We start from the raw sequence: 25,386 nt of genomic DNA on the forward strand, positions 1-25,386 counted from the left end.
TTTCTTCAGACACCAAAGCCACCACTCCTCTACCACCTCCTCCGTCTGCTAGTTGTTCCTTAGTCCTCGTGGTTGCTTCCTTTCGACAGTTCACAAGAAAAAGGAACACCTCAATCCACATCGCCCCATTTCGAGCAGGGTCCCTTTGTTGGTGTTATGTTGTCTCACCTCTGGCTCCTAGACAAAGAAGACAAAGAATTAGGAGTTTGGATGGGTCAGCTGCTAGATGTGTCTATGGTCATTTCAGTCATCTAGGTAGTGCCACACCAAATCAGTTAAATCAATAATACACTTAATACAGAGGGAATATAGTGTAATAAAGTCAAGTAATGATTTGAAACAGCCCATTCAGAGTAACCAACCCAGTGTTCATTGTCTGGTAAAGGTTTTAAGGCTTACATTTATACATATATTACTTGAGCACCACATAGCTTTGAATAAAGTGGGAATAAAACCAGGTAAGAGGATGATGCAAGATTGAAAAAAGAAAGTGAAAAAATCTGATGGCAATCAAAGTGAAGATGGATAAAAAAACAAAAATTATGAACCTTGAGGCATATTTCAGTAGACTTGTACATCAGCAAAGTTTAGACACACTTGTTGTCTGGCCAGTCTCTGTCTGTATGAAAGCTTTCATCAACGAGGTATTGACCTCCATGGGAACACAAGACCACACAGGGGGACAGTGTAATAATTCTTTTTGTCTAAGTTGTTGCGACACAATAAATTGTAAATTAGGTAAATTGGATGAAATTGGGATAACTGCGCCCACTTTTAGTTTTTCCTTGAATTCATTGAATAATGTTGCACCGGGCTGTTCACACACACAAAAACGAAAAGTGACAGAAGAGTTGTGTGAATGATGGAAGAAGAAAAAAGAGAGCTTGAGATAAAAGTTCACACCCTGACTACTTTCACCCAGTTAGGAGTTCTGTTTTCAACCATTCGGTCAGCATTTCAACCAAAAATAAATTGCTTCAGAACCCGAACAGTTGGCACGTCCTATTCTATAGGTTGTGGTCCACTGCAGCACCCTCTGTTGATGACGCATCCGATTACTATGGTTCCACTGAAAACTGGCAGGAACACGGGCTGGTTCACTAGACAGCACCAAGGTTTCAGGAATCTTGAAAAAATTTCAAGAACCAGAACTAATTTAGTAGAAAAGGGGCCTGTGTGATGTGGGCAGAGGATGAGAATAGAGAACTGGTTTCAAATTGTCCGATCCTTTAGAATCACTGCGCTTATCAATTCCTTTTATTAATGCCAGCATGTTTTTCTGACAAGTTTTTCTCTCATTGCAAAACAATGGCATCAAACTCTTGCTTACTATGCTGCTGGAAACTTGCAACAAGAAGGAGTAATGGTGGAGATGAATACGGTCCAAAGAACAAAGAAACTCAAGCTACTATACTAGTTTTATAAACTGCGTGGGTGTGATTGTGAGATACAGCCTACCCCCAGAAAGAAAAAAATTGCTTCATCAGAAAAAGAAGCAACGATCCTCCTAGCGAGCTTAACAAGACCAGTCCAACACAGCGGGTGCTGTTGCCCCAGGAGGAGAGGTAGAGAGCCAAATAGGAGCTGTGTTGGCCTAGCTTGGACTTAAGGCTGCTCCAGTCTGGATGAAAGGGTCTGACCAAACAACGGGAAATCAGAGACTGTTATGTCCACATCTTTACGGAGACCTGCTCCATCAACAACCCGTATTGCAGGACAAGAGGAGGTGAATACCATTTAAATCAATGATGCTTGGTGCTCAAACGCAGTCACAGTGGATGGACACTACAACCTTGTGTTGTACAAAGATAAATTACATTTCCATGATTTCCTTTTATTCCATTTCTGCTAATAGATCTTCCCAAATGTTACTCACTGGTTGTTTTTTGGTACACCTTTGCTTTCACTGCTATGACAAGTCTGAAATGTCTGCAGGCGCACTAAAAACATCCAGCTTTTGCTGGACTACTGCATAACATCAACGAAGGAATGTTAACACATTTACTTTTGGGAATATAAATTGGGCACAGTATGGAAAGTTTGAACATCTACAGTTCAATGACAACTGAACAAATGTAATCAGTTGATGAAGACTCTGTAATACAGTCAAAAGCTCCAACAAAAAAATGGACCCTGAGCAGAGTTGTTTTGTAAAATGCATTTTTGTGTGGAGAATACTGCGGGGTTTAGCTGGGTAGCAAGTCAGAAATTAAATTTCCCCTCCAGACACGTTTTAAAGAATGAATAATACACTGCTATGATTCATAGTGTTTAACACTATTTTCAAACATAAAAAAGTAAAAAGTAAATAAAAAAGAAACTCAGAAAAGGGGTTCTCTCTCATTAAGAAATTCTGGATCTATGGATACTGCACTCACCAGCGCTGCTTGCTAGGTTGATCAGTCAAAAAGCAGTTAGCATTAAGATGGCTAGTGTCAGAGGAAACATTGGAGAGATTAAGCCATAGCATCCATGTTCGAGCCAAAATCCGAGACTAGCCCATAAGAATGGTTAGTGTAGTGTGTTATTTGTTCATGTTGTTTGTTAGCTTGTAACTGGCAGTGGCTGACACAGTTAGTGGTGCATATCTGCTACAATGTTTTTAGGTTTCTCTGGCTCCACCGCAAAGTTCTTGTGCTTTCTCGTCTCGCAAGTTCTCATGGATCCTGGTGGAGCCTCCTGTCATGGTCCTGCTTGACTCCCATTGCTAATATTACTGATATTATTGTTATTATTATTATTATTACTATTATTATTATTACTACAGATACTATTATTACTTTAATCACTGCTCATTGTCCCCCATCGTTGTTGTTGTCATCATCATCATCACCATCAGAATTAAAAAATTGAACTGAATTGAATTGAATCCCAGTGCTCTAAGGGCTTTTGCAAGAATGAAAACAACCAATCAGAGCCAAGAAAGGTAACTGATTGTTGAGTCTCATTCCCAGGTCGTCAAATACCAACACTGGGAATGAGACTCAACAATCATCCATCTTTCTCTGCTTTGATTGGCTGTATTACATTTTTTTATTTTATTTTATTTTTTGACAGATTATCTGTCTCATGTACTACTGTCAGGATATAGTGACATTTTCAGCAAACATGACAAAAAGTTATTTTTATAAAAGTTACCTACTGCAGCTTTAACACAACAGGAGAGGCTGAAACATGTCTGCCAACAAATAACTAGAGATAAAAGCAAACCACGGAGAATGTTGATGTCGCCTTTTCTCTGAATGTAGGACAGTGAATGTCTGAATGAATAATTGAATTAATCATTAGACTGATATGTGTCAGTGCAGTTTCACATCAGCTGTCTTTGAAGAGGAGGGAGAGCCTTTGAGGAAATCTAATTTGAGAATGCTAACTTGAAGAAATTACTTGATGTGTGCGTAAATGCTGAATGGTGAATGGAAAACAGAGTGTGATGAACAATAAAGCAAATCAAAATCAAATGTATAAAACCAACTACACTTCCAGGAAGTGTTTTTATTTGATCATTTTTTTGGAGTTGCAGCCCTCATAGCTCCACAGGCTGGGAGCTGAGGGGAACTGTGAGAGAGGCTGTGTGTCTTGAAGGAGGGGCTTTGTGAAGCTGGAAGTTGGTTGGCGGCGGAGGGCAGAGTCACTGTCAGGAACTGGGTAGCAACAGCAGCCCAATACCTCTGGCTTGATGTCGGTGGGAGGAGGCGACAAAGCTCACTGGATGAGATGTAGACAGAGTTGGTGTCTGACAGCGGGGCCCAGCATCAGGCCTCCTCACATGGAGCCTAAAGGTCTGAAGAGGACTGGATAGCCACCAGCTGCTGCAGTCTAGTATAAAGGAGCCTAATGGCTCAAAACCCCACACCACATAGTCAGTATTCCTTCAGGACACATTACACCACATTTTATGAAATCACTTGGTGGTCCCTGAGCTGAGAGGTGGTCTATGGCTGCTGGGAATCTTATTTATCATCAACACAGCCTCATACTGACCACTCTATGCTGCTGTAATGCATGCATCAAATATCAGGATCAGCTCTGCATAATGCGACCCCTCATTATATGAATACTCTGAAGAGGCTGAGGCAGACAAAAGACCCCAGTCCCAGTGAGCTGCAATAGTCTGGGCCTGTACGAGGCAGCCAGAAAGACCACAGCAAGAGCTTATTACTCACAAATAAATGGCATGCAGGAATGCAGAGGCAGGCAGCATGACATTTTGCAGACCAGGGACCTGTAGGCAATACAAAATGGTAGTCATGTTGTGCTGCTTACCTGCTGTGGGCTGCTTGTCCTCCACACTATGGCAGGCAGGGCCGTCTGTTACAATGAAACACAGCAATCCACCTGGATGTTCCCACAGAAAAACGACTATGTGGAAACAGCTGGTGAATAAGGCAGCAGCAGCAGCTCACAGCTGTGTCAACGGTCCAGATCTCTGTGAAAGCTGTTTATTGAAGCCTGTTGCGGACTCCCTTTAAAAAACAAAGGGTTTAAAGAAGCCAAAGCTGCGTTTCCTCTTTTTCTTGTGCATATCATGTCTCCGTGTTTTCCACTGGAGCTGCCGGGGCGCCAGTAAATCCCAGTCCCGGTGACAGCATCACCATTCCGATTTTGCTGTGTCTGGTGTCAGCTCGTATTTCCAGTGCTGAATCATAAACCGCAGGTAGTATCCTAGAGTAGCATTTGTAAACTCATCTTTTCCTGGAGCTGACAGACACCAGCAGACGCCCTGTGGGGTATTTCCTGCTCGTAGTTTTCGGAAACCCTGTCGATCCGCCGCCGCACTTCCTTTCGCATTGTTCCAGTCGAGCCGAGGGACACCTCACGGTTGTGGTTCATGAAATCTGTTAGCATGCCGACACGATCCAAGGGCTTCTGGTCAGAACCAAATCTCTCTGCTAGCTAACACACTAAGGCCAAATAGCCCCAAGCAGGCAGGTTCGGGCTGCGGGATGACACAGAGGCCAATCCTCATTCTGTCCCGCAGCCCGGCAGCGGCCAGGCGTCACAAACAGGCGGATAGGAGGGAGACACTGTGGATGGAGAACTCCCAGATCAGACGCCTGCTCCGGCGGGGTCGCTGGCAGGTGGACGCGCAGGTTTCGGGAATAAGCGCAGCATCCAGTCTGCTGGTGTCGGCACTAATAGAATCCCGTCTGAATGTCCCATGGACAGGGCCAGCCCGAAGCTCTCCGGAGGATGGGGGCTTTAGCCCACTATAGCCCCACCATGGAGCCCAAATGCACTTTAAAAATATTAATTAGGGCCACAGCACAAATCGTGCAAAGGCCCTATTGTAATTGAAGGAATTATTATTATTCCCAAATTTCAGATGCCTTTTTTGAGGCTTTATTATTATTTTATTATTATTATTATTATTATTATTATTATTATTATTTATTTATTTATTTTTAATTGTTGACTTAGATCACTGTATGTTTTGGTCATTCTATGGACCGGGATAGCCCAAAGCTTTTTGGAGGATGGGGGCCCACTATAGCCACCACCAATCAATACACTTTTAAATTATTATTATTATTATTATTATTATTATTATTATTATTATTATTATTATTATTATCATTATGCTGCAACTTCACCATTAGATAGGCTACCACTTATCCTACAAACTGCTGTTTTTATTTAAACTCATCCTGATATGCCAGTGCTGCAAAGCTGTGACTAAGTGAACTTAAGAAAGAAAGAAAGCAAGAAAGAAGGTTGACTGAGCTGGGGTGATAAACGAGTGAACAAATATAACAAGAATCTTAACATATACTGTTATGCATTTCTTGTATGTCCCTTCAAACATTGACTTAACTGACCCCGTTGCTTAAGAAATAAAATCCTACTGAACCCTGGACACAAAAGCAGGGGTAGACCTAGGGGGGTGGCATGGGGTGCCCCCTTAAAAATGCCTGGCCACCCCAGTTTAGTGCCGAATGCTGCTAAATTTACCACATTTATTTAGATTAATTTTAAAAATAAAGTGTTAAAAAACGGAAATTGACACATTAATTGAATGATATGTTAATGATAAGCTTAAAGCTGCAGAGGTACTTTTGATAAAACATTTCTTTGTCATATTAGCTGAAACTTTAACTATATCCTGACAGTAGTACGTGGGACGGATAATCTGTGTAAACATCAGGTTCTTCTGGCTCCTCCTAGTGCTCCTAATAGCATTTGCAAGAATCTACGAGGCCAGGACGAAAACAACCAATCAGAGCCGAAAAAGATATAAAGACGCTTTGGGTTGGAGGCTTGAAGATGTTAGATATTGTTGAGACTCATTCCCGGGGTCTGAAAGCATCTGTATTTGACGCCTCAGGTATGAGACTTAACAATCAGCTATCTTTCTTGGCACTGATTGGTTGTTTTCGATGAGGCCCAGGGGATTCTTGCGAATTCCATTAGGAGCAGTAGGGAGAGCAAGAGGAACCAAATTTTTTCACAGATTATGGTAAATGGTAAATGGACCTGTACTTGTATAGCGCCTTTCTAGTCTTCCGACCACTCAAAGCGCTTTTACACTACGTGCCACATTCACCCTTTCACACACATTCACACAGTGATGGCAAAGTCCATTATGTCTTGTGTACTACTGGATATAGTGAAAATTTTAGCAAATACAACAAAAAAAAATATGTATTAAGATTTATTATTATTTTATTATAAAAGTTACCTACTGCTGCTGTAAGTTCAATGACAGAATTCAGATATGTATTTGGGAAAATATGTAAGATATTTATTTATTTCTAAATGCTACTTTTAGATGTTACAAATGTAAATGGTAAATGGACCTGTACTTGTATAGCACCTTTCTAGTCTTCCGTCCACTCAAAGCGCTTTTACACTACGTGCCACATTCACCCTTTCACACACATTCACACAGTGATGGCAAAGCCCATCGAACAGAGACACATTAACACATTCATACACATTATCATTACACACCGATGCACAGCATCCGGAGCAATTTGGGGTTCAGTATCTTGCTCAAGGATACTACGACATGCGGTCGAACAACAACCAACAACCTTCTGATTAGTGGACAACCCGCTCTACCTCTGAGCCACAGCCGCCCCACAATGTAATCTTTATGAGTTCCAGTATCTTCGTTGTATCTAACATGCAAATGCACATGCAAATGTTGTATCTAACATTTGCATGTGATTGTCCTTAAATCAGCAGATTCTTCCCAATGCCAACCTTTGGACACCCCATGAATATTTCTATAAATTAGCCCCTTCACCAAAGACCAAGCGGCCTTGCTCCTAAAACGATACAATTCTGGGCCTGACAATGTCTTCCTGTCAGTGGAACCTGGCCCAGACTGAAGCAGGCTATTGCACTTTGTAGCCTACAGACATTTATGGTTCCCAGAGGATGAATCATACTGACTTTGATCCACTGACCTGTATCACCATCATGATGCAGACATTTGTTGCTTTTGTTTTGAAATATCTCAACACCAATTGGATAGGTGTTCATGAAATGTGGTAGAAATATTCATGTTTCCCTCAAGATGAATTGTAACCCATTTGATGATCCTCTGACTTTTTGTCTACTGTCATCATCAGGTCAAACTTTTAGGACCAAACTCCTGCAAAACCTAATTCTAATCAGTCTCATTTGTGTTTTATTGTTATTACCAAGGGTGATAATGGTAAACATTACACCTGCTTTACATCAACATGTTAGCATTGTCACTGTGTTAGCATATTGGCAGGCTATACCTATCATTTAGCTCAAAGCACCGCTATCCCTAAGCCGCTAACATGTCTGTATACTCTTAATGTTGTTTTTAAATAACCAGAACAACGTTAGCAAACTGCATAGACATAAACAAAAGTTAATAAGATGTCTGCACTGTAACAAAAACCACACACATTTAATAACACGGCATAGTACCTTGAATTAGTGACCAAATGCCTTGCACCAGCACAGAAGGCGTGACTGCAGATGGAGGCACTGACTGCTAACCACATCCTTCAGCTCAGTACTCTCACACGTGAGATTGATATTATCTCACATTAACATGGTGAGCTATTCCTTTCTTTTAAAATCTTTTTTATGTGTTCTTTTATATTGTCTTGTATTTCTCCTATATCTTGTCTTAATGCACTTCTGTCCTAAGTTACCTACTACAGCTTGAATATCAATAAGCTATTATTTATTATTATTAACAGTTGGAAAAGTTCAGTAATCAGTGTTTTCAGTTTTTTGAAGACATTTTTAGTCAATAAACAGTATCCATATAGTCCTACCTTAAACGTACAATATGTAGAGAGAGAGAGAGAGAGAGAGAGAGAGAGAGAGACAGAGACAGACAGACAGTTGCACAGCAACAACAACAGTAGCAACAACCACACTAATAGTAGATGACGACGACGACGTAGCAACGATGTGGGACAATGAGCAGTGACAATAGTAATAATAGTAGCTGTAGTTATAATGATATTGATAATAATAACAATAATATCAGTGATATTAGCAATGGCAGTCAAGCAGGACCATGGCAGGAGGCTCCACCAGGATCCATGAGAACCTGCGAGACGAGAAAGCACAAGAACTCTGGGGAAGAAGTGAAGTTAGTGACATACATTAATGGGACATAAATGAGTGCAGAAAGAGAGAGAGAAAGAGAGGAGCTCAGTGCACCATGGGAAATCCCCCGATAGTCTAGGCCTATAGCAGCATAACTAAGGGATAGTTCAGGACTCACCTGATCCAGCCCTAACTATAAGCTTTATCAAAGAGGAATGTCTTAAGCCTACTCTTAAATGTGGATTGTTTAGGAGGTTTCTACTGGGAGCCCAATTATCCACAGAGGTCTCCTCCTCTCCAAAACGAATGCTGATTTAAACCGCTAAAAACACTGAATAAAGCAGTTCCACCTTAAAAATCACTGTTTCTGTTGACGTCCCAGAGGGGCTGTGAGCCGAGCTGCTGTGAGCCGAGCTGCTGCTAACGTTAGCTCAGCTTATTTCTCTGATAACTTAAGATCCAGATGTCCGATGACTAAAATCCTTCATCAGTTAAAAAGCACCAAGATCTAAACAGTGGATGGTAACAATGTGGCTTCAGACTGGATAAACAGTCAATGTATGACAGCTTCTGGCAGACAACCACAACACTGATGCATGCACAAAGGGGATATAACGCCATTGACAGGACAGGCGACCGGTGAAACGCAGCGTTACCTGAATAAAATGAGTTTGAACATTGTTGGAAATATTTGGGATAATGTAACACCACTCAACTACATACAGAACAAAGAGCTAGAGTTTATACATGGTTTAATGTGGAAATGTTACATATTCTAGCTTTAAGCATACTGTCAGTGTTGATAATGATGATAATGAATGTGTTGATTAACGAGGCAGTTGCAGCAGTGCTCCATGTATGTTAATGGAAATCATGCAGGGGAGGCTACTCCGATCCACATCTGCAGCCCACTGTGCTGCAGTTAGCTGAGGTCACTGGAACATGTGTCAGTGGTGATGACATGGAAAGCTTCACAGTATGGCCTGGATCACTTCCTTCCTCATAGCCTGTCAGTTGTGTTTTTGTGTGTTGTGGGTTTTATGCATCAACAGCTGTCTGCTCTGCTGGAAGCTGGGCACTGAAAATCGCTCACCACAACCACTCTACTCCTGGAATAAAGCAAATGTTGAGTACATAGCAGAGAAACCTGTTGGGATGAAGATAACACTTCAGTGACTCAGCAGGGTCGTACTGGACAAGAACAGTGAAGATAGACAACATAAGCTGTCATCACACCAAAACCCCTCACAGTATCCACTGGGAAGAGGTCAAAGGTCAGAGACCGGGAGTCAGTGGACGAGTAGAGAAAGATCAATTTCAATCGGATACCAGAAATCATCTTTGAATAGAGACAGGAGTTACCATCTCCCCCCTTATTTATTTACAGATAAATGCAGGAAAAAGGGCAACCACTTACTGCATACTGCTGTTAGAAACTGAGTACAATTAGATGATAATTAGCCTGATCAACCACTGTCAGTAATCAATACTCTTATTAAATAATAATTATTAAACCATTAATCAAATCAATAACTAACAGCAGTCAGAAAACCTTATTATACTTTAGTGTGTAGTGGTGAAAAACATACAGTTAGAAAAGCTATACATATTACACCACTCCACAAATCCCTTATAATTATCACATTTTAACAATTCCTTAAGTGTCCATAAAAACACACCACTCTAGAAACACAAGCTGAAGGCCGTCATATGTCAACTGTCTTCTTGTCAACTCAGCATCAATATAATCCATAAAGATACACTTTATTCTGTACAAACATTTAATCTCCTCAGCTCGCTCAGCCTCCATTGGTTAGCTGCACTTAGTGTGAGAAGACTGAGAACGAGAGAAGAACAGTTTCAAAATGAAGATCTCATCTCATCTCATAACACTGTACATTCACTGTCTATCGTGTGTCTTTTGGTCCATGGCTATTCCTGACTAAACCCTAATCTGTGCTAGCATTATATAAGGGGTATTCAATGAGGCAGGTGCAGTCAATTTGAAGTTTATCTGAGATTTATAGATCACAGGTGTGTAAGTTACAAATCGGCTTCGTAGAAACTGCGTAAGCAAGGATTTTAATGCTCAGTATGTTTTATGAACCAAATCAAAGCACATCATCAAAAAAATGTCTTACTATAAGTCTAAGAACAGTATTATAAATTCAATTCAATTCAATTCAATTTTATTTGTATAGCGCCAATTCATAACAGAAGTTATCTCAGGACACTTTTCAAATAGAGCAGGTCTAGACCGAACTCGTTATAACATTATTTACAGAGACCCAACAGTACCACCATGAGCAAGCACTTGGCGACAAGGGCAAGGAAAAACTGCCTGTTAAAAGGCAGAAACCTAGGACAGATCCTCCGGCTCTGGTGGGTGGTCTCTGTCTCCCTTGGGTGAGAGAGAGAGAGAGAGAGAGAGAGAGAGAGAGAGAGAGAGAGAGAGAGAGAGCGAGAGACAGACAGACAGACAGGTGCACAGCAACAACAGTATTGGCAATGGCAGTCAAGCAGGACCATGGCAGGAGGCTCCACCAGGATCCATGAGAACCTGCGAGACGAGAAAGCACAAGAACTCCGGGGAAGAAGTGGAGTTAGTAACATGCATTAATGGGACATGAATGAGTGCAGAAAGAGAGAGGAAGAGAGTAGCTCAGTGCACCATGGGAAATCCCCCGATAGTCTAGGCCTATAGCAGCATAACTAAGGGATGGTTCAGGACTCACCTGATCCAGCCCTAACTATAAACTTTATCAAAGAGGAATGTCTTAAGCCTACTCTTGAATGTGGTGAGGGTGTCTGCCTCCCGAACCACAACTGGAAGCTGGTTCCACAGGAGAGGAGCTTGGTAACTGAAGGCTCTGGCTCCTGTTCTACTTTTAGAGACTATAGGAACCACAAGTAGCCCTGCATTTAGAGAACGTAATGTTCTAGTGGGGTAATAGGGTACTATGAGCTCTTTAAGATATGAAGGGGCCTGACCATGAAGAGCTTTATAGGTGAGGAGGAGGATTTTAAATTCTATTCTACATTTTACAGGGAGCCAATGCAGAGTAGCTAGTACAGGAGAGATGAGGCCTCAGACGTGCTTTTTATGAGTTAGACCATTGGTTGTCGTGAAAAGTAATCAGGTAATCCTTGAAAACAACTATAATCTAGTGTGATATGGGTTGATTATTAATTGATTCTTATGATTATTTTTTGTAATCTGTTTATGTAATCCTGATTATATGTAATCAGTTATTACCCAACACTGCTGATGAACAGTGTAAAAGGAAAAGTATGTGTTTGGCCATTGTTAATTATAAGGTGGAGAATAAGGAAAGTGTTTTAATTTATCGTAAATCTGCTATGTATGGACAGAACAGTCACACAGCAATAGGCCTTGTGAGAAATGTGGGCTGTTTCACTAACTGCACTTGACCTGAAACTGTCGGTAATGACAACACTTCCTTGTTAATTCACATGAACTCCAACAAGCTCAACAACAGAATGATATACCAGACTGAGTGAGAGAATCCTGGTTATTTTCACTTTCATATAGTTTCGATTTATTTGATTCTAAAAAAAGGGAATTTTGAGATGTGACTCACCTAATTTCCTTTGTTACCACAGCACCCACGGGCCCGAATTTGACCCAGAAAAGTCTGAAAATTGTTAGGTAATAGTTAGCCAGAGTGTAGCAACTGAATCAAGGATTTAAGTCCCATTGAAATTCTAAATTAATTTGTTTTTGCAGGGAACACACACACAGAGAAGGAACTCCCACTTCATTCACTGTGCACCCTCACCTGTATAAAAGCATGTCAGTTCCTCATAACTGTGGTAAATGGAAATCCATAAAAAAAAAGGGACGAGGAGGCCCAGGTTCAATTCCAACCGCCCCCCTTTGCTGTGTGTCGTACTCTTTCTCTCTCCCATTTCCTGTCTCTCTTTACCTGTCCTATCAAAATAAAGACATAAAAAGCCCAAAAATATATCTTAAAAAAACTGAAACAGGACATGGACAAGGAGTGACTGGCTGGGACTTGGGTCATCTGTAGTCAGTCAATGTTAAATGTGTGTGTCCTTACAATTACTTACACCTAAATAAATGCACAATATTTTGATTACAAAACAGAGAAATAAATAAATAACGGCGATTCGGCACATTTTACACATAATCCATAATGATGAAGATATAGAAAAATAGAAATGCATGACAAAAATAGCACATTGTCAGTGTTTTCAGAGACCCCTCAAAATTGTGTTTTCACGGGAGCTCATGTCTTATTAAGAATAAATGGTAAATGGACTGTATTTGTATAGTGTTTTTCTAGTTTTCCGACCGCTCAAATCGCTTTTACACTACAGAGGAGCCCAGCTCCCCCTGGCTCCCATGTAGTTTGCACCCTGGGCCTTGGCAAAGAACAGTATTGGAACCCCTGGTTTAATCTTTAACAGTGCTCTTACATTATTTTATTTTATGAGGAGGATTAAATCTTTTCAAAATAAAATATTACTGAACTGGTAACTGTAGATTAAACTTAGTGTAAAACATAAATATTTATTAACCTCAAAAATGTAGTGGAGTATTATTCCAAAGCAGCATAAAATGGAAATAGTTGTTTTTTTCATAGCTGATTTATATTTTGAATAACTTTGAATGGCTGTGAGTGGGGAAATTACCATGTGCAAAGCAAAGTGGTGAGAAAGTGTTATTGTGGTTCTCTATTTTCCCAAGGTTGGCAGCTCTAAATATAGACAGTGAAAAGGGTCAGTTCATAGTCATATTCACATTATACCAGCAACGTACACGCCAGTCACTATAGTTTCAATGTCTGTATCTGTAAAAATATGTCACAGACAAGAAAAACAAAATCTATTTTCTCAAACTTATTTTTGATGAAATGCTCTCTGTTGTTTCTGTGGACAGAATCCAGTCATGTGTTAACACAACATGTGTTGACCCGCATGACGAACATGGATCTAGATTGATATAAAAGTCACATGAATTCTGATATGACTAGTCACACTGAGGTTGCACTGCAAAAAATGTGACCTGTGTCTGATTTAGACCATTTATGGAAGTGGCCCAAATCAGACCAGAAAAAGAACAGTGCTGTAAAGTGTTTATCTTCTGGTAGGAGATCATATCTGGAGCCAAAAGTTACACAGTGTGAGAACATGCATACAGGGCATATAGTGGGAATGACAGAGGCACCATTAACCCTATTACAGGTCAGTCTAACATCAACATGATATTGAAGCTGTTATTTTAAGGTAGAAAGTCATATAATGGGGCTTTAATAATAATAATCTAATGCTATATAATAGTACCAGTCACAGGGGACATTGAATACTTTTAAAGGTGCAGTAGGTAACTTATATAAAAATTACTTTTTGTCATATCTGCTGAAACTTTAACTATATCCTGACAGTAGAATATGAGACAGATAATCTGTGAAAAAATCAGGTTCCTCTGGCTTCCCCTAGTGCTCCTAGTGGTATTTGCAAGAATCTACTGGGCCTGAATGAAAATAACCAATTAGAGCTGAGAAAGATAGTTGATTGTTATGTCTCATTCCCAGGTCGTCAAGTATCGACAGTGGGAATGAGATTCAACAATTATCCTCATTATCTTCAAGCCACCAACCCAAAGTGTCTTTGGCTTTTATTTTATTTTATTTTAACAATAGTAAAAGTGTAATTTCTCATCCCCTGATGAACTACATCATCCCCATTAGTTGTCACATATTTTGCTCTGTTCCTAACAGCTACATTCAGATCAGTACTGAAAGATATGACACCTGATTTAAATGAGTAAAAGAGTGCAGGAGTGGTTGGTTCCCTAATTTCATCATAGTTCTCGCTGCTTAAATTTTGATCGAATTTTGATTGAACTTGACTCATCTGAGACAGCTTTTATTATGTAACTTTCTTTAATGTAGAAAAAACAAGGCATTCTGGAGAATTTTAAGATCAATACAATGCAGAGTAGTATGCTGAGCTAACCATGTTTCTGAACAACGGTTCTACATTTCATCAGCTCATCATTAGATTATTAGACCAAACTAATTATTATTGTTCTGAAATAGCCCTGAATGTGAGAACAAGATGAATTCAGCTGGAACAAATAAGGTATAATAGATTTAAAACTAGTTTATGGTAACATTTGATTTATTGACTGATGGAAGATTTTACAGTGTGGTTGCTGTTGCATTGTATTGCATGGTAAACAGGTGCCAACACAAACTGAAAATTAGAAGCTGCACAAACACGGCTGTTGTTTTGGATACACTGAATTTCATTCAACCAAAAAATTTATAAATAATCAGTGAAATTAATCCCCGCTCTAAATACAAAACAAATAAAGAAACAAGCATTTGATTATAGAAAAGGAACTCCATTTAACATAAGTGGTGTGACAAATAAAGTTTCAATGACGCAATGATGAAAAATAAAAATGCAAATTAACAAGATTTTTATCTTGTCTTTCCATGATTCATTCATTCAAATGAGCAACTTTGAAAACCACCTTATCTGACACAGCAGTTAACATGTGAAACACGTAACACACTTGTTCATAAACACTAATCCTTCATCACAAACTGTCTGCAGACACACAACAACACTACTCAAAGACATAAAACACAGGGATGCACAGGACACAATAACTGTAAATACATATATATGTGTATGCGTGTATGAATCAGAGGTGGTACTCACATTCTTTACTCAAGCACACTCTAAAAAGTAACTCAGTGGCCCTATTGTCACCACTTAATTAAATGCATGATTTCAAGTTAAAAATGCTAATATATTGATTTAGATCGACCTTTTAAGTTGCAAACATTTTTTATGAGTTGATATAATAATGTTGGTAATTACGTCAACTTAATATTGTGCATAATTTGAACTAACATTTCTGCGTTAATTGGTTCAAAACAAAAGTCAAGTTGTAACAACTTAATAAAATTTGCTTGATAAATTAATTTTTCTCCACCTTGAGTTCAGCATTTCAAGTCCCCTCTCCTGCCCACATCACATGCCTGGGCAAATTCAGACAGTTAAGACTCTCTGTTGGAGGACCTGTATGCCGAGCGAATACGATACACAAGGGACATTTCTGAGGTGAGTGTCATTTTATTTGCAAATAAATTCTTGCAAGAATTTGGGCATATTCTCAATTGTGATTTGACCAGCAGTGGATTTGTGACTGGAGGTTAGGGTACATTTGTTTATACAGTTAATGGTATATGTTGTACTAATAAACATAGTTAAGGCTAATCATAATTAGCAGTGCAGTTTAGCCATTCTACCCTTTAGTGCAGCATAGCAGTGGATACGAATGATAACGTTTTATTTGGCAAATTGGCTCAGCTTGAGAAAGCTTTTTATATGAGCCATGGAGAGGAATAGCATGATACTTCCTATGTGTTTAGCTGTAAACTACATTGTTGTTTGTATTTATTAAACTGGATAAATATTAATAATTTAGCAGGGTACTTGACTGGCCCGTCTTATTGTCTGATCTTCGTATATATATTTGGTTAGTTACTTTCTTTTGATACCTTTTTTCCTTTTTTAAAATAGCCCAATACAATTGTAGTACACAGAGACGTAGCTATCCACTGCCTTGGAGAGAAGGAAGAGGACCGTTTTCAAGGAAATTTAGAGTAAGTAATTCAACATCTTGAAAGAAAATGAAAACCACATTGGGCAGTGTAAATACACAGGGCAGAAACCTGCTCCTTGTTGATTAAAAATGTAAGTATATTACACTACATGGAATGGGAAAATACTTCCAATGTATTAATAAATCAATGTATTTTTTCATTTAATTTACAAGAACACAGAAGTGTTTGAGGCAGGCCTCGCTTGACATCTTTGATAGTGACTGCTGCTGTTTGTTACAGTTTTTGTAAAATTAATCTAAATGTCTTTAATGTGTAAAAAAGACTGCAGGACCTTGAGAAGAATGGTGGCCATGTATGTGACAATTTAAATTTGTGTTGTCATTGTTTTCAAAGTTTTAAATATTGTGTGTTCAAACACTGTTAAACTGCAGTTCAACATAAAAACAGTTAATTGCCAAACAGTTTTGTTATTGAATTAATTAATTTCTTACATAAACAAAATTTCAAAAATGTGTGTCAACTTAAAAACTATTATTAAAGTTATTAAGTATATGCCACTTAAAATGCCTTTTAAATAATGTGGGGAAACTATTTGGAACAACTTAATTTTATAAGTAATCGACTTAAGAACTTGTGTTATGCTACCAATTATTAAGTAGGTGGTAATTAAAAATACCTTCCATTGTAGAGGAAAAGCTAATTCACCTTACTTAATATAGTTCATTGGTTGAACATAATTTATTTCTGTGTTGTCACAATTCAAAATGAGAGATGGAAACTGTTTTCTTTGTTGAGCCAAGACATTTGTTTTTAGAGTGCAGAAGACAGTAAAAGTAGTACTGAGTCAACTTCTTTACTCAAGTAAAAGTGAAAAATACAGGCTCTGAAATGTACTCAGAGTATTAAAATAAAAAGTACTCTCTTGGTTTCTCTGAAGGACATTTCTGAACTTCAAATAGGGTTGAGCCTCCCTCTGTTGTCTGTTTCATCTTGTCATGTCTCCTGCTGGTCTGCACTGATCTTGTTGATGAGAATGATGCAATAAGAATAAATAAAATAAAATGGATAATTCCCTCACATGCATTAAAACTAAAGTAACAAACCTTAAAATGTAAGGAATAGAAAGTACAGATGTTTCTGTAAAAATGAAGGTAAAAGTAAAAAGTTGTCAGAAAAGGAAATACTTAAGTACAGACACTTCGAAAAACAACTGAAGTAATTGTATGTTACCACCCACCTCTGGTGTGTATGTGTATAGTATGTGTGCAGTGCTAAAGTGATTCCCGTGGGCCAAATCTGCCCTGCCATAATGTTCAATTTGGCCAAATGTTTCTTGTGAAAGTTCCTTATTAATTAGGGAATTACAGTATAAATCATTATATATGCTGGGGGGGGTTGTGAGGTAAAATGCTCTTTGAATATGTAGGGTCCCTAATTATTAACTATTTTTTCATAATCTGAGCACAGCGGGCAGTGACACTTTGCACAAAAAGTCAGTAAGAGAAGTTGAGATCTTAGTACCATTTTCCATCTTAACAAAACAATATGTACCTGTGGCCCACCTTTACATTTTAGTTATGGCCCTCCAATAGAAAAAGTTGCAAATGCCATTAGGAACACTAGGAGGAGCCAGAGCCACAAATTATCTGTGTCATGTACTACTGTCAATAATCATTCTAATTTTCATCAGAACAGGGTAATTTCCTCAAAGATTGTACAGATAGCAATGAGAAGAAATTCTGCTAGGCTGGGGCTGTCTGATTTGCTTTATTCCGCTTCTCACATTCTCACCTCTAACTGCCATAGCAACTGTCTGTGAATCAACCGGGTGACTGTTACTCAGATAGCTTTGTGTGCAACCATCGTATTAAAAATGTGCTGTTTCATCATCAAACTACCTCATCAAATGGAACCAAAACTTTTAAAAATGAGAAAGTGGGGGCAGCCAGAGAGAGAGTTAGAACAGGCTCAGCAGCTCCTGACTAAGTGACATATTTTATGGATATTTCATATTATATTCAATATATAACAATAACAGTAGAGAACAGCTGATAAACTGTACAATGAACCCAAACAGTGAACACAATTACTGCAGGGAGTTTGTGTAAAACAAGAGACTGGATGAATTTGATTTTTTCCTGTGAATATTGATTAGTTTTCCTGATATTTTTAGGAACTTTTTATAACATTTTCTGGCTGTATTATGTAATTTCTAAATGTTTAACATTCTTTAATGTTCTAGTAGCTCTTCGGTTATTTGAACTTTTCTAATACAGGACCAGGCTGTATCAGAGATTGAAGGCTCTGTGAATATAGCTTGTGTTAAGGTCTTCAAACTTTAAAAATAACAATCGCATTTATGACCAATCGCGTGGGTGTGTGATTGTGGTCAAACATTATCTGAAGCTTAGCGATACTTACCAAATACATCTTGGGAGTCATAGTCGATGTGTCACCTCACGTTTATATGTTTATAAGTTTGTACCTTTTACTTTTTAGCCAAGGTTTTCTTATTCATATTTTGTGCTGATGATTCAAAAGTTGCAAATAATCCCATGTGCACCATAATACATTTAGATAGATTTCAGTTGTAGACCTTCATCAGGCAAATGGTTTGTGATAATCAGACGCCATCTTAAATAGGGAGTGGCTGTAAGTCTGCAATCAATCATTCAGCCGCTTGGTCACACTTCAAAATATGACACCGTAGGTATGCCTCTCAAGTCAGCATAAAAAAATATGCAATGTCTGGTTGGACTTTCAACATAAAGTTATATAAAGTAATGTTGTGAAACCGTCACAGTTTGGTTAGGTTTAGGCAGAAAAACTACCTGACACCAGTCAGAATGATGCAACACTTTAAATTAGGGGCCAAAAAAACAGTTAAAGAAGTGGTCAGTATGATTGTTTCACAGCTATTCATGAACTAATCATTACTTGATAATTAATATAGGATCAACCAGTCTGTTAGAAACCCATCATTATCTACTATGTAGTTCTCCATAAGAATTATTAAGGAACTACTTATTAACAATCATAAATTATCAAGTTGTTCCTGATTCATTCCTCACTTTTTTCTTAATCAACTAATCATTAACTAATCATTAGCTACTCCATAAAATTTGATTAGGAGTTACTCATGAAGTAATTATTCACCAGCACTTTGTTCCTTATTTGTTCATCATGTGTTTCCTGGTAACTACTCAAAATGCTATGTCCCTTATTGTAAAGTGGTACTAATTTGCAGTGAAGTAATGCAACCAAACACTGGTGAATCTGGTTCCTTCCAATTGTTGGATAGGCGTTAATCACCTCTCAGTTTAATGTTCATCTATGGGTCATGAAAATTCACATTTATAACTTCTCTTGTTTTAGAACATAATGGGAGGATACACAGTAGTGGTGGTTTGCCATTAGCTATGCTGCTGTTTGCGTCCCCTTTCCAAAACCAGAAAGCAGTTGAGCGTGGTCTAGCATACTGCAAAATAAATCTATTTAACAGTTTCAAACTGCATACTCCATACTGTGTTCATCAGTAGTATCTAGTAGGCGTTTCTGAATGCAGTGATAGTTTTGTTAGTGGTGAGTTTGAGTGAGATCAGTTCATGAAATTTGAAAGACTGAATGCATTTTGTCTGAAAGCAAGTGATCCACAGTTTTCCACACTGTTGTGCTGACTGTGTGAGGAGTTTCTGAGTGAACTCAGTATTGAGAAATGTGAGTTAGCAATTGTGAAAAAAGTTGTAACTTTGAATGAAATCTGGCTCTTCTCACACAGCTCTCTTGTCTTTTCACACAATCATCACATTGAAAACATGGTTCACAAAAGTGTCAATGCCAAGTCCTGTTGTTCATTAACTGTGTGAAAACATGCAGATGTACAAAACGTCTGCTTCTGTGATCAGAAGTCACATGGATGCCTGCTGTTTGCTGAAAGAAATGGAGGCAGAGAAAGTAGAGGAGGCAGCAGTTATGTTGGGGCGAGCAAATGTAAGGTGGGACAATTTTTTAAAGGAAATTAGCTGCAGGGTTGGAAGGGTTACTTTAAAAATGTAGTCCAATACAATTACTGATTACCTTTTAAAAAGGTTACTTTTGGATAACTTCAACACCAAATATTCAAATACAGACAAGAAAAAAAGAAATATCAATAAAATGATGTATACTCTATAAGACAACAGAACAATGTGACCTTAGAGAAGAAAAAGGAAACCAAGATTTTTAGCTCAGTGTATTTTTGAAGAAAAAATTCCATGAAGGAAATTCAGGTAGTAGCCTGTAGAGCATTTTCACAGCTGAAAGGCAGAACCTGCACTGCACTGTGATGTTGTTTCCTTTTCTGCTTTAAAGACAAAATAATGGTGAAATTTACACCCAGTGAAAGCATTTTTTTCTCCAGAGGCCATGATAATGAATTGTAAGTGAAAGATTAGTTATGGTTTCACTGAGACCAGAGTGCTGTTGTGAGACCTGAGAAGTGTTATGCATGGTAATATATCATTCATTTTTACTAAATTACACATTTTTCTGTAACTGTAATGGATTTCAGTTACCCTTTTGTTGTATCCTGATTATGTGATTCTTATCTCTCTTTAGATTATGTTTTATGCAGTGTTTTTGAAACACTTCATTAATGTAATGTGGTAGGCTCATGAGGAGGGAGGTGGTTAGGGTGGGTGGTGGAAGTACAAAGTCTAGGACTGTCACACTACAGTCCAGAGTTTGTGTCCAGGACTGGATATAGATGACAATCTATGATCTGATTTAAATGACACTGGCAAGACAGGAGCAGATAAAAAAAATAAATATAAAATTTGGTTCATAGTTTTGTTTATCACAACTGACTGCATGTGTGGAATTGATGCATCAAAGCAATGGCAAACACTGTTGTTATCCTGCTCTGCACAGCAATGTTTAAAAATGATTCAGTGATATTTAAGTTTAGTAATAAGCTTTGACAGGTGTGCTAATTCAAGTGTGTAAGGATGGCATTTTCAAGGTAGGAGTTTGGCTCTTTGCATATTGATGCAAAAGCAGTTGTTAAATATTGCATAAGGCAAAAAATGGAATCTTTAAATGTAACTATAAAGCCTTCCATCAAATTTAATACTGCATCTGGTGCATCTGATGTGCATAATTGAATTGAATTTGTAGCTGTTGTAATATACAGAAGAAACACATGCAGGAAAAAAAGAGGTGCACAAAAAGGTGCAGCATGAAGTCCTGAAAACACAGGTTACCTAATAAGGTTAATAATAATGGCAAAACTTTCAAAAGGAAATCGAGATTCGAAAGGACTCAGGCTTCCGTTATGCCTCAGTGGCATTCTGTTAGGTGAGATGACCTTTGACAACACAAAAAATAACCTCAGAACAAGCTGTTTACACCTGTTAGAATGTCATACAGCATGTTACTGGGCTTCCCCGCCGCTTGCTGCTATAATGCTTCCTCTTCAAAAAATGTATTGGTGTACCATTTGAGGTTGTTGATACTGAAAATGTCTGAGATGATGGGTTTACACAGAACAATCATTCTGACAGCAGGAAATTATTTTCTGTGGCCTTTAAAACATAAATGAGACATTCATTATTGAAAAGCATCTAAAAACAAATACTTTACAGAAAGCCTTAAAACTGGTATTTCTCATTGTTTTTAAGTGAATTGCCAAGCCTCGTTATGGTTTTACTAGTTTCATCACCATTGGTGTAAGTTAACTGTATCGCTGATATGTATTATAAATGCACAGCACACACACAATAATAATAATATATTAAAATCTGTAAGCACTGCACTGTACTGTACTTAACAGGACAATTGTTTCACTAAGTTAACTGCTGAGATCTGGGAACATGTGGACATCGCTTTAAAGAGGTGGGGTGGTGCAAGAAACACGAGCAGTCAGATGATCTAAAATTATGATTTACTACAACTTTTCGAAACCTTCCTTTAATCACTGAGATAAGAGAGTAATAAAAAAAGATAAGACAGACAAACAAACAAAACACAGTCAGTCACATACAAGCACATATGAACATCATCAGAAACACTCGCACACATCTCTAAAAACATGAAAAGTTTACATTCCTCTCATGGGATGAAACTTTCAAGTTTTAATGTCATATGTAATTCATTCCATTTATATGGTGCATAGTACTGAAAAGCAGTCTGACCAAGTTTGGTATTTACTGGTGGGGTATCAAAGTGCTACTTTCTTATATAGTACACAGTGATGAGTGCAATATTTATCTCCTGAAATTTCTGGATGTGCCCACCTTTAAAGTCTGGATGGATGGCTCAGTCAAACACAGGATTTTGAAACAGGACACCACTGTTAATGGTAAGTAATGTATGTAAATTCACTACGTAATGCAGCAAGTTCTGTTTTATTCATGTACCTTAAGTTTCGCCAAGTACGTAATGTAACTTACAATCTACCAATCTATTTACTATTCCCAGCGAAGTAGTTCTTGTGGCTAAACCTAACCAAATTGTGACCGTTTCACAATGTTAACCACGCAATCTTAATTTTGAGTCTTACCATTCCTCCGAGGAAGTAGTGATGTTGCAATCGCAACAATTAATGCAAAGTCAACCAATTCTCATGAATCCTGCACAATTTTGCAGCAAACTTGCTTCCTTTTTTCTAGTTGCGAAGACACAGACCATACAGACAGATGCAGATGTCTTACATTTACCCTGTATGTCCAAACAGTTTGAGTTTATTCTCACTGGAACAAGCCTTTGCCTTTGATTCTTGATAAATTATACAAGAAAAACATTAAAAAAACTGCAGTGAAAACAGACATTTTAGGCCGCAACAATCCACCAAAAAGCCTGCAAAATCCTGAAAGGATTGTCTAACCAGGCAACACTTGTTTATTATTGCTTGACTGTAGAGAAATGATCCAAAATACATCTTCTAAAATCATTTTATGGTCTAATGATCTGTTGTTTATGACCTTTATAAAGGGAGGAATTATCGCAGGGCTGTTATATAGACTGCAGTTTATTTTATTTTTTTTACTGTAAGTGGATATAAATAGTGTAAATTTGCGAAGATGTATACCAACCTCAGAATTGCGGTTGCTTTTGGCATTATTTAAACCACAGAAGGACCTGATGTAAAGAAAAAAGCTGACAAAAGTCTGTTTTCTGCATTTTTGACTTTCATTATAAAATGTCATTGACACTGGCAGAGGTTGACCTCTAATGAAACATATACTCCTCCCCAGTCTGAGTAGAATCAGCTGAGTAAGCCCTCACATCCCGCACCTTTGTGAAGGAAGAAGTGAATCATTGGCATATCGACAATATGATTTTCACTCTGAATCACATCATTTACAGTACACTTGCAGGTCAAATGACCTCGTCAGCGAGAATCAAAGTAGAATTGTCACCTCATCATCCTGTGCTTGTGGGATCAGAAAGTACAGTCATTAAATTCTTTCTCTCACTGTTCACACGAAAACACATTGAAATACAGTTGGCCAATGTACTCAACATGGAAGCTACTTCCGAGCTGCAAACATGATGCACTGTTTCCAGCTTACATCACTTACGTTCGACAGTTTCTCAAAACTTAAGCCAAACAAATTAAGCAGCTAAAGAGTTCAGATTGAATGAGTTAGTGAGCCCTTACTGTCTGTATGGTTGAAAAACTTACTTCCCACACTATCTTCAAGATTGTCAGGAATTCAGAAAAATGGGATCACATTCAGCTTGAAATGAACACAAGGCAGAAAAAAAAACCCAGAGAGGAAAATTTGTGGTCTGGGAAAAAGCAGTAATTTAAAGTATACTCAACTTACAGGGAGTCAGTATCTTGCTCAAGGACACTTCGACATGCAGCAAGAGGAGCCAGGGATCAAACCGCCAACCTTCCGATTAGTGGACAACCAACTCTGCCTCTGAGCTGCTGTTTTGTTTCATTGAACTTAAGTCACTTAGCCTAAAATAGAGCCATAACAGTTCATTCAATGAATTTTGTTTTGTGAACACGTTATTATTTAAATTAATCTAAAATAACATGTTCAATTTGACAGCATTTGACAACAAACAGCAAACAATTTTTAGGTGTGCCAGCTGCCACCCAATGCCACCGCTCTAGATCCACCCCTGCTGCAGAACAGTGTAATACTGTGGTAGTAATGATAATGGAAAGTTGTTAAATTTAGTTCTGATTATGATTACATTTGTTTATGATTATGTCAGATGGTTGCCTGTTGTAGCATAGCAATTTTTATTTTTTTTATCAATATTCTCAATATATTTTGAGAATATTTGTATATTCCCCCCAATTTATATTAAAAATATTATAATTACTGCCCTGACACTGCTTAAATTGGTATGATAGTTCAGTATACAGTAGTTCAGTACTTTCATTGTTTCTATTTATACTTTTATTTGACTCTTTTTTAACTGTGCTTATTTCTGTCCTTGTGCTGCTGCAACACCTGAATTCCTCCTCTGTGAATCTGTGAGATTAGCTTAAATCTGAGCACATATATATCCTATATATATATCCTAAATATAGCTAATTAGCAATAGTTGCTATGTTTTTAGAGAAATGTAATGCTGCGTGTTTTATGGTTCTATTTAGGCAACTTAAAGCATACATTTAGAGAAAGATGGCGGTCTTGGTTAAACATCACAAAAGTCAGTGACTAAAGGAAATGTTTCTTCGACATCTTTCTCTGATGAGAAAGAGCTTCAGAAAATGGAACCACATTTTCAGAAAACTATTCACAGTGAACTCTGTGACAGAGAACGCACTACTGGCATTTTTTTCAGCACTCACAAAAGCAATTTCCATTCACCTCCACCGTACTGGGCTGGTGATGTGTCAGTAGAAACTCAAATTTATTCCTACTAGAAGTAAGTTTAGAATTTTTTTTGTAATTCTGCTGAAGCAACCCTTTAAAGGACCTTCACACACTGAATATGAACATGTGACTGTGACTTATGTCTGGAAGGCAGGAAAAAAAATATGTGGTTTAATTGATCTGAATAGTAAGAGAAACACATCTTTATTTGAAAAGCAGCAGAGAACTAATTTTGGTCTAGACCTGGTTTATATGAAACATGTCCTGAGATAACTTGTTTTACGATTTAGTGCCATACATATTTTGTTTTGTTCATGCTTCAAAGAAAAGTCCCATTTAGAGAAAAAGAGCAACAACTTTAATAAGCAACTTATTTTATTTTAATATCATCA

At 38.1% G+C, this 25,386-nt stretch overlaps 2 long non-coding RNA genes across 4 annotated transcripts; both read right to left on the reverse strand.

Annotated features, from left to right (window-relative positions):
- Positions 1–4: 4 nt before the first annotated feature.
- Positions 5–5,216, reverse strand: LOC127377844 (uncharacterized). Of its 3 annotated transcripts, none has more exons than XR_007887772.1 (3): positions 4,267–5,184; positions 3,670–3,841; positions 5–177 (listed from the first exon to the last, which is right to left on the reverse strand). It is a non-coding gene; the product is annotated as an uncharacterized LOC127377844 (long non-coding RNA). The 3 variants fall into 3 exon arrangements; XR_007887770.1 differs by having other exon boundaries at positions 3,670–3,834; positions 4,267–5,182; XR_007887771.1 differs by lacking the exon at positions 5–177 and having other exon boundaries at positions 3,464–3,834; positions 4,267–5,216.
- A 5,737-nt stretch (positions 5,217–10,953) lies between these two features.
- On the reverse strand, positions 10,954–24,121 carry LOC127377848 (uncharacterized). Its single transcript, XR_007887777.1, has 3 exons — positions 23,981–24,121; positions 12,345–12,496; positions 10,954–12,200 (listed from the first exon to the last, which is right to left on the reverse strand). It is a non-coding gene; the product is annotated as an uncharacterized LOC127377848 (long non-coding RNA).
- Positions 24,122–25,386: the final 1,265 nt, after the last annotated feature.

The sequence above is a fragment of the Dicentrarchus labrax genome, unplaced genomic scaffold (assembly GCF_905237075.1).
Source record: "Dicentrarchus labrax unplaced genomic scaffold, dlabrax2021, whole genome shotgun sequence".
NCBI classification, from domain to species: domain Eukaryota; kingdom Metazoa; phylum Chordata; class Actinopteri; family Moronidae; genus Dicentrarchus; species Dicentrarchus labrax.